Below are 6,887 nucleotides of genomic sequence, written 5' to 3'. Positions count from 1 at the left end.
CATCATTTAAAGACCAACATGCTCATGGGCACTCAGGAGTGCATTTGATTTTTCAACCACCTGGGCACCGAATGGGATAATAAGAACTGCATCTGTCATTGCGTGGTGTAAGAGAGGAGCCTGTACTCATCATCTTGGTTTGCATGCTAACATTTGCTTATTTGTGCGAAACAAAAATGAAACACTCGTGGAAGTGTAATCACTTCTGCAAATATCCTGTCATAAACAAAGTATCGGACCTGGTGATGTAGGAGGAGAGGTTAATGGTCACCCTTCTGTTACAATTCATTTTGAAGAGAAAAACATAACTAAAGGAAACATCAGGGCATTACCAAAGTCAGTGGGACTTCCTATCTCGCCATCGTAAATGTCTGCAAAAAAATGTCATATCAATCCAATTACTGCGTAGATATTTCAACCTGGACCAGAGTGGTGAACCAACCAACCATCAGACACTGCCACCAGAGCCATATGGCGCTAGAATGGCCATTAGGGAGCTGAAGAAGGCAACTCAATTTTGCTCTGGTAGAAAAATCCTTCATCTCCTTCAACAGCTTGTTCTTTGAATTAGCTCTAAGTGAGATGAAGGGAGCTGATTAAACTCACTCTGGTGGAAACACTATCCTTCACACACTTCAAGGGCTTGTATTTCTAATTAGTTCCGACGATGAACTGGTCATCTATCATCGTGGCTGATGCACTTGGGCGAAGTTCGAGGCAGGAAAGTGACTCTCCCTGTGAGAAAGTTACTAACTTGGTACAGCATGAGTGGATCCTGTGACCCATGATCCAAAAGATCAAACTACTGTCTTAGGAATTGGCATTGTTTCTAAAAACACTAGAAAAATCTAGAGCTTTGTCAACAGCCATGGCATGTTCTTTACTTCTAATGCATTTGTTGCTCCTTAGTTAAGAGGGACATTAGAGCTGCTGTAGCGAGGTGAACAAGGGGTTGGGCGTTTGGGGGCTTTTTAGATACAGTAGTTGGATATGTTTTTCTTGCAGTATACTGCCTGCCCAACAACAAACAGTGGACAAAGAATCAGTATCACAGGCAAGGACGCAATGAGCTGAGATTTCCATTGTCATTGTTTGCCCCTGATTCATAAAACGACCATCATGTTTCTCAAACTTTTCTCATACAAAAAAATATAATTTCAGTGTGTAACATGTACAAGATTAGTAATGTATAAAATAACAGCAAGTCTGATAAATGAAAGTATACTATACTGGAGTGTCCTGCAAGTGTTCAGTGTGTGCATGTGAATATATGTGGCTTCAGAGGTTTTCAACAGGGCATCATCCTTATTCAAAAACACTTTTGAGATAAACAAAAAGACCTAAACCGATGCATGATACCTTTATCCAAGAAACAGTGCAGGGGATAATCACATTCACTTTTAAAGTTGAAGATAGACATTTCTAAATTGAAAACAGATGCAACTGATAATCCCATTTGGGGAAAAACTAAATCATCATTTCAGTTGTGGATTCTCCTTCAGGGTGACGAGGTAACTTCTGTCCAGGGACAACAGATTAAAAATAGCCTTTTGGTGCATTTGCAGCAATGCTAATTTCTCTGCTCTCCGCTGTGCCCGGTGTAATGTAATAAACCAATGAATACATAAGCAGAGAGTACTGAAGATCCAATGTGTCATTGTGAAAAATAAAAAAGGCAACCTCTTCGACAGATGTACAGGTAGTTCTGAGGAGAGGACCACGGAGACATGAGTCCTCATTAACACAGCTTCGTCTACTCGGCCTTAATTATTATCCTCGGTCCTGGGAAGAGGAAAATGTACTCTGAACGACGACAGCCCCACAGTGGCATGATGTGTTACTGCCATTACACCTTACACCATATCCCTGTGCTCATCTCTGCTCCCGATTTCTTTCCTTCAACTCCACCCCGAACTGTACCTCATTCTTTGTCTCTTTCTGCTGCACAGTTTTCATTACAGTGAAGACAGTGTGTGTGCGTGCGTGCGTGCGTGTGTGTGTGTGTGTGTGTGTGTGTGTGTGTGTGTGTGTGTGTGTGTGTGTGTGTGTGAGTTTGAGTTCTGCGGTTGTTGTGTCTCAGCCCGTCTCCAGATGTCATGGGGCAGGGGGGCTGCAGATGGTCGTCATTCCCCTCTGACAGCGACAGGAAAAGGGAGATCGAGAGAGAGAGAAGCGGAGAGAGAGACAGAGAGAGATAGGGAGAGAAAAGAAAAGAGAAATAGGGCATGCGAGGGAGAGCGATGTGAAAAAAAGAGGGAGAGGAATAACAGAAAGTGAAGGTTTCTTTGTCCTAACAGTGGCGATATTGCTAACACTTGAAGTTCACTCTTTGCCCTGCTTTTGAAAATGAACGTTCCTTTTCTTAAAGACAGAACATTCCTCTTTAAGTTATATTCAAACTCCATTCCAAAATTGCTATCTATCTATCTATCCATCTATCTATCTGGTCTATGTGGTCTAACCATATAAATAATTTTAGAAGAGTGATGAGATTATGAAATTGAAAAAGAAAACTTGTATAACAGATAAAAAGTTTAAGTGAATAGGTAAATTACCATAGAGAATATTCTTTGACGTGACTGTTGCTGTTCGGAGAGGAGGTGGCACTGAGGAATGCTGGGTTGGGCAGGACGAAGAGAGAGCGCTGAAAGATGAAGAGAAGGTTAATGAGGAGTCTGACGCCCCGGGGAACATTTCCTTGGCTCCAGACGTACGTACAAAACGCACACATTCACGCTCACACACACCTAAACACCACGGTAAAACACATGGTGAAAGCTGTTAACCTACAGCTCAGCTTATCAACAGGCCAGCAACACAGGAAGGTTCCCTCATTAACACACTTCAATATACTCAGCACAACACAGTAACACGACAACAACCTCTTCTGGAAAAAAAGAATGGGAACGAGCCCTGAAAACAAAACAAGGCATTGGCACCGCTGTGACAGAGAAAGCAGTTGTGCACATATAAATAACATCTCTCCAACCCACCGCCTGGATGAAACCTCATAAATAAAGGATAAGTTACATTTTGATGTGCTGGTGGTCAGGGTTACAGGACTCATTTAACACTCTTGGACCCACTGGGCTGTTTTGTCATGGAGGAGGAAAAATTTGTATTCACCGTGAATATTTTTGAACATTCCCTCTCCAAAGTGGATCCATTTGCAAACACTGCTTTCCCATTGTCGCAGAGAGGTGGCACAGCGTTTGTACGGCGCACTGAGCGGAGGTCAAAAAGAGTTTGATGTATTCGTTGTATTTCCGTATGAGGTGAATTATTTCTAACGTGTCTCTGAATTTATCGGAAGTCCTTGCGTGTTGTCAAGGTGATGGATATCTTGACAATGACTTTGTTTTTTCTAGCGGCGCAAGTGCATGACTCTGTGGATGGCCCTACCATCTGTTTTTGGTTAAGCCGAAACTATCTCAGCGAATATTTGATGGGCATGAAATAGAGACATTTTTGTGTCCCCAGAAAATGCAGCCTACCGACTTTGGGGGTCCCCTGGCTTTTGCTGTAGCATCACAGTAGTGTTCCCTTCTGTGGGTTTTGGTGAAATGCATCAACGATTACTGGATGGACGTCCATTGAATCTGGTACAAACTCGTTAATAATTTGCATAACTTTGCCACTGCCTGAGCTTTTCCTTTTGCAAAAATTTGCCAAATATAAGTTCATGACGAGACGCCTGCAAATCTACTGTAACTGCCATCATCACTGCACCACAGTACAGTGTAGCTGCTGAAAACAACAGCATGTTAACACTGTCATCGCGAGCACTGACAACACTGTGCGCCTAAGTATAACCTCACAGAGATGCCAGCATGAGAGAAGACTCATGGGCTTGTTTCTATCATTCTCGGATTTCTTTGTAGGTAGCATACTGATTTTTTTTTTTTACAGATTGATTTTGAACCTTTTTCCAACATCCACCTTATCCTCTACCTGACAGTGTTATGTCAGACATGTCAAAGTACTGATGTAACAAAGCGCCTATCTGAATAAGTCAAAAACGGAGAATTATTGCTCTGTAGTTCAACTTTACCACTTTAATCATTAATTGGCTCTTTTTAAAAATTCCGCCTGCAGCCTTAGGACCTTTGATCATCCCTGATTGTCTCCATACCTCCATACATTTCCCTCCTCAGATCTTCCCTGCAGGCTAAATAAGAAAGACTTTACTCTGCATGCTGCATTTGAAGGCAGAGTGTGAAGCGAGTGAGTGTCAAATGTCAGTGGGCACTGTGTGTGTGTGTGTGTGTGTGTGTGTGTGTGTGTGTGTGTGTGTGTGTGTGTGTGTGTGTGTGTGTGCGTGGCATGCTTTGTAATCTTTGACCAGCTTGAATGAGACATACTCCAGCCAGCATTGTGGTGTTAAGCCATACACACACACACACACACACACACACACACACAGAGAGAGAGAGGCACATTTTGCCAAAACAACAAGAGTCTATCCAGGACTGTGAATGAGAACCAACAAATTAGTTGTTCTTGGTCTGAATCCTTATAAAATTGGGAGGGAATCACTTAAAAAAATTACACCATGTCCAAGTGAGTGCAAAATTTTTATGTCCGATATATATCTTAACAACAAATCTCAGGGGACAACCGAGCACGCTCAGTTGGCAAGCCAAAGGTGGACTGCTGATGTAGAAAAACACTTAAATTCAATTTGAGTTCGGTTAAACATTATCATAGTCCTTTGGGTTGAAGATAATAAGCAACATGTAGGCGGGTGCTGCAGACAACATTCAGACAACCGACCTGAGAGGGAGAAGTTGAGGTACAGACAAAGGGAGATAAGAAATTTAAATAATACATAGATATATCCACCTTTGTTCAGATGGAGTGTCTTCAGGCCCTTTTTGAAAGGATTCTGTTGCTCTGTAAGACTCTGGACAGGGTGAAATGCTGTTTCAAATCATCAGATGTGACAGGGAGATTTTGCAGCCGCAGTCCACAGCGATCCTGTGATCGCCTGATGCTGGCAAGGGAAGTGGATTTGGACAGCGAGCAAAGTGAATGACCAAGAACTGGAAGGACAGGGAAAGAGGTTTAATGGAGACGGAGAGCAAGATAAGAGACTCCAAAGAAAGAGGAACTTGAAAAGACGGATGAAAAGTAAAGACGATGTAATTCTTTAGAGGGATTAGTGCTATCTTCTGCAGGGTTTTGGACATTTACGCATGGTTCAGCGCACACACACACACACACACACACACACACACAAACGCATGTGCACACGCATACAGTTGTGTGTCCAGGACTTCAGAGGACATCACACTTACTCCAACCTAAACTATAACTGCTTACCCTACCCTAACCTTAACCTAATTCTAACCTAAACCCGAAAACGTTGCCAAAACTCACACAAATGCACACACACACACACACACATACACACACACACGTGCGCGCGCACGCATGCACACATACTGAGAGTCAGCCAGTATGCATGTTGCCAGAATTCTTGAAAAGCACATCAGATGTGATTACTGGATAAGGATAATCCTGTATATGTGTGGTGCATGCTCAGAGACAGACCCGTGTCTGTCTGTGTTTAAGAGTGTGTATGTGTGTGCGTCCGTGTGTGTGCGTCCGTGTGTGTGTGTGCGTCCGTGTGTGTGCGTGCTTGTGTGTGCGTGTGTGCGTGCTTGTGTCACTGCCAGTGCATGTGTGTCTGCCTGTGAGATAAAGCAGCCTAATCCTAAAGGAATGGAACATCTTCTCTCTTTCATCCTCCCAGCCCTCTTTCTTTTTCACAGCATTAAAGGACAATGTAATGCTCCTCGAGTCTAGTGAGGGGAGGGAAGGAGCTGTAGAAAAATGGGGAGAAATAAAGGGTAACAGAGATGAAAAGATTAAAATCGAAGGCAGAGGAGGTTTAGCAGGGAAAGAATGTCATTTCCAGGTTATAGCTTGTCTCTCGTTTTTCTATTTCCCCCTTTCCCTCTCCATCTCTGTCTCTCCATCAAATTCAAATTTGCTATTTGCAATTGGTTATTGTAAAAGGTTTACAATATGATCATGTGTAGTGTAATCATAGACTATTAGTTACTTTAACAGACCACTGTACATCTCTATTACTAGCATATTCTGGTTGTGGTAGAGAACAAATAGTTACAAAACAGATCATTGAAATAAAATAATAGAATGAAGCATGGCATCGCTGACTATCATCAGGTGTTTCAGTCATGCTTCACAATCACTGGCTCATTCACTGCAGCTCTAGTTAGTATCATCCATGTGCATGCATGTATACAGCCCACACATTTCTAAATCATTCTCCGCTGATGCGCTCATGAACTTTTTACACTAAATTAACTTACATTAGCAGTTTCTACAGATGGTCAGTTAATTTAAGTGCGGTGCAAATATAAGATAATATGTAGTTCATCAGTTTAATGCAATGGTAGTGGGTTGTTCTGCTGGTTTTCCTTCAGGCTGTTACATGCATGCTCTGACATTGCTGCTTCTGTCGCAAAGTCAGCCCCCCCCCCCCCCCCCCCCCCCCCAAGTAAATGTTAAATTTTGTTTAGAATGTGTTGAAAATGTGTTGTTTGGTTGTATTTTGGTCAGGAAGCCAGTCTGTGTGTCTTTATGCAGGCTGCAGCGTAGGACAAAGTGCTCTTGTTCTTGGCAGAACCGACAAAAGTCTGTTCTCTTTGCGTTGCCAGGTTTGTTTGTATCCGCCGATGTCAGTGCTCACACTGCAATGACTTTTCTAATCAGTTTCACAGTGCCCAGGTTATCTGCCACTTGGTATTGTCAGTTTATTTTAAGACAGCTTTAAAGATTGCTTTGATTCTTTCTTTTTAGTTTGTCCGGTACTTTTGAAATTTCTGGAAAGAATGAGCTGAGGCACAGAGGCTGGTGCT

General features: G+C 42.6%; 1 long non-coding RNA gene across 1 annotated transcript; it reads right to left on the bottom strand.

Annotated features, from left to right (window-relative positions):
- Positions 1-1,344: 1,344 nt before the first annotated feature.
- Positions 1,345-2,679, bottom strand: LOC118282807. Its single transcript, XR_004784341.2, has 2 exons — positions 2,556-2,679; positions 1,345-2,133 (listed from the first exon to the last, which is right to left on the bottom strand). It is a non-coding gene; the product is annotated as an uncharacterized LOC118282807 (long non-coding RNA).
- Between the last annotated feature and the right edge of the window lie 4,208 nt (positions 2,680-6,887).

Source organism: Scophthalmus maximus, chromosome 14 (genome assembly GCF_022379125.1).
Source record: "Scophthalmus maximus strain ysfricsl-2021 chromosome 14, ASM2237912v1, whole genome shotgun sequence".
Classification (NCBI taxonomy): Eukaryota; Metazoa; Chordata; class Actinopteri; order Pleuronectiformes; family Scophthalmidae; genus Scophthalmus; species Scophthalmus maximus.
Note: the sequence above shows the minus strand (reverse complement) of the source record. Positions and strands in the feature narration are given on the sequence as shown.